At 43.3% G+C, this 3,590-nt stretch overlaps 1 pseudogene; it reads right to left on the bottom strand.

Moving 5' to 3' along the window:
- Positions 1 to 2,900: 2,900 nt before the first annotated feature.
- On the bottom strand, positions 2,901 to 3,018 carry LOC126109943 (5S ribosomal RNA; annotated as a pseudogene).
- Positions 3,019 to 3,590: the final 572 nt, after the last annotated feature.

The raw sequence follows: 3,590 nt of genomic DNA on the forward strand, positions 1-3,590 counted from the left end.
AATGAAATACTAAACTCAGATTGGAATGTGTACCACAGAGACAGGTTGGACAGTGAAGGGGGAGGCGTGTTTATAGCGATAAAAAGTGCAATAGTATCGAAGTAAATTGACGGAGATCCGAAATGTGAAGGTCACCGTTAAAGCAGGCTCAAACATGGTAATTGGATGTCTCTATAGGCCCCCTGGTTCAGCAGCTGTTGTGGCAGAACACCTGAATGAAAATTTGGAAAATATTTCGAGTAGATTTCTCGACCATGTTATAGTTCTGGATGGAGATATTAATTACGGACATAGACTGGGAGACTCAAACGTTTATAACGGGTGGCAGGGACAAAGAATCCAGTGAAATTTTTTTAAATTGCATTATCTGAAAACTACCTTGAGCAGTTAAACAGAGAACCGACTCGTGGCCATAACATATTAGACCTTCTTGTGACAAACAGACCCGAACTATTTGAAACAGTTAACGCAGAACACGGAATTGGCGATCATAAAGCGGTTACTGCATCGATGTTTTCAGCCGTAAATAGAAATATTAAAAAAGGTAGGAAGATTTTTCTGTTTAGCAAAAGTGACAAAAAGCAGTTTTCAGAGTACTTGACGGCTCAATACAAAAGTTTTATCTCAAGTACAGACAGTGTTGAGGATCAGTGGACAAAGTTCAAAACCATCGTACAATATACATTATATGAGTATGTGCCAAGCAAGATCGTAAGAGATGGAAAAGATCCACCGTGGTACAACAACCGAGTTAGAAAACTGCTAGGGAACTTCACAGCAAACATAAACATAGCCAAGACCTTGCAGACAAACAAAAATTACACGAAGCGAAATGTAGTGTGAGGAGGGCTACGCGGGAGGCGTTCAACGAATTCGAAAGTAAAGTTCTATGTACTGACTTGGCAGGAAATCCTAAGAAATTTTGGACTTACGTCAAAGCGGTAGGTGGATCAAAACAAAATGTCCAGACACTCTGTGACCAAAATGGTACTGAAACAGAGGATGACAGATTAAAGGTCGAAATACTAAATGTCTTTTTCCAAAGCTGTTTCACAGAAGAAGACTGCACTGTAGTTCCTTCTCTAGACTGACGCACAGATGACAAAATGGTAGATATCGAAATAGATGACATAGGGATAGAAAAACAATTAAAATCGCTCGAGAGAGGAAAGTCCGATGCACCTGATGTGATACCAGTTCGATTTTACACAGAGTACGCGAAGGAACTTGCTCCTCTTCTTGCAGCGGTGTACCGTAGGTCTCTAGAAGAGCGTAGCGTTCCAAAACATTGGAAAAGGGCACAGGTCATCCCCGTTTTCAAGAAGGGGCGTCAAACAGATGTGCAGAACTATAGACCTATATCACTAACGTCGATCAGTTATAGACTTTTGGAACACATTATGTTCGAGTATAATTACTTTTCTGGAGACTAGAAATCTACTCTGTAGCAATCAGAGCAATTTTGAAAAGGACGATCGTGTGAAACCCAGCTCGCGCTAATCGTCCACGAGACTCAGAGGGCCATAGACACGGGTTCCCAGGTAGATGCCGTGTTTCTTGACTTCCGCAAGGCGTTCGATACAGTGCCCCACAGTCATTTAATGAACAAAGTAACAGCATATGGCCTATCAGACCAATTGTTTGATTGGATCGAAGATTTCCTAGATAACAGAATGCAGCATGTCATTCTGAATGGAGAGAAGTCTTCCGAAGTAAGAGTGATTTCAAGTGTGCCGCAGGGAGTGTCGTGGGACCATTGCTATTCACAATATACATAAATGACCTGGTGGATTCACTCAGGGTTTTTGCGGATGTTGCTGTAGTATATCGAGAGGTTGTAACAATGGAAAATTTTACTGAAATGCAGGAGGATCTGCAACGAATTGACGCATGGTGCAGGAAATGGCAATTGAGTCTCAATGTAGACAAGTGTAATGTGCTGCGAATACATCTCATTTAGCTACAAAATATCAGGTCAGCAACTGGAAGCAGTTAATTCCATCAATTATCTGGGAGTAATCATTAGGAGTGATTTAAAATGGAATGACCATATAAAATTAACCGTCGGTAAAGCAGATGCCAGACAGAAACATTGGAAGAATCCTAAGGAAATGCAACCCGAAAGCAAAGGAAGTAGGTTACAGTACACTTGTTCGCCCACTGCTTGAATACTGCTCATCGGTGTGGGATCCGTACCAGATAGGGTTGATAGAAGAGATAGAGATGATCCAACGGAGAGCAGCGCGATTCGTTACAGGATCATTGAGTAATCGCGAAAGCGTTACGGAGATGATTGATAGACTCCAGTGGAAGACACTGCAAGAGAGACGTTCAGTAGCTCGGTACGGGCTTTTGTTGAAGTTTAGAGAACATACCTTCAGCGAGGAGTCAAGCAGTATATTACTCCGTCTTACGTATATGTCGCGAAGAGACCAAATCAGAGAGATTAGAGCCCACACAGAGGCATACCGACCATCTTTCTTTCCACGACCAATACGAGACTGGAATATAAGGGAGAACCGATAGAGGTACACATGGTACCCTCCACCACACACCGTCGGGTGGCTTGCGGAGTATGGATGTAGATGTAGATGACTAGTTGTAACATTACTGAAAATGCTATGTTCTCGTTTAGCTCATGCGACTACACTAAAACTAACCAGAAGAAATGATTTTAGATTTGAGACTTGCTTTCCTACCTGTAAGGGCGTGAAAGCCCAACGGTACCGCCCGGCCGCCATGTCATCCTCGGCCCACAGGCGTCACTGGATGCGGACATGGAGGGGCATGTGGTCAACACACCGCTCTCCCGGCCGTATGTCAGTTTCCGAGACCGGAACCGCTACTTCTCGATCAATTAGCTCCTCAGTTTGCCTCACAAGGGCTGAGTGCACCCCGCTTGTCAACAGCGCTCGGAAGACCGGATGGTCACCCATCCAAGTGCTAGCCCAGCCCGACAGCGCTTAACTTCGGTGATCTGACGGGAACCGGTGTTACTACTGCGGCAAGGCAGTTGGCCGGACGTTTTATAATACGACCGAACACTTTTGTAGATGCTTACTGGATTCCTTTTGTGAGCCACTGACAGCTTCAATAGTGGGTAATAAAGGTAGTTTTTTCTTCCAGTCATCTAGATATGGACATCGGTATTCTTCTTTAATTGTGATGGATTATCTATGAAGAGTTTTATTAACTCTGGGACTTCGTTCTTCTAATCTAGCATTCCACTCGTGTATTTTGTCTCTATATGTTTCTGTCTTCAGTTTCTATTGGATCAATAAGTGTTTTTTCTAGGTCAAGTTTGCCGTGTGATTTGACCTCTTGTACGTACACAATATGATCAAAAGTATCCGGACACCCCAAAAACATAAGTTTTTCATATTATATGCATTGTGCTACCACCTGTTTCCAGGTACTACATATCAGCGACCTCAGTAGTGATCAGACATTGTTGTTGTCGAAATCAGGATCACTTAAAGGATAATGGGGATGAAATCATCTCCCACAACCTTCTCGTAGCGTTCGGTAGTCCCCGTGCCATCAAGGAATATCGCACCGATTACTCCGTGACTGGAAATTGCACACCACAA

Source organism: Schistocerca cancellata, chromosome 12 (genome assembly GCF_023864275.1).
Source record: "Schistocerca cancellata isolate TAMUIC-IGC-003103 chromosome 12, iqSchCanc2.1, whole genome shotgun sequence".
Classification (NCBI taxonomy): domain Eukaryota; kingdom Metazoa; phylum Arthropoda; class Insecta; order Orthoptera; family Acrididae; genus Schistocerca; species Schistocerca cancellata.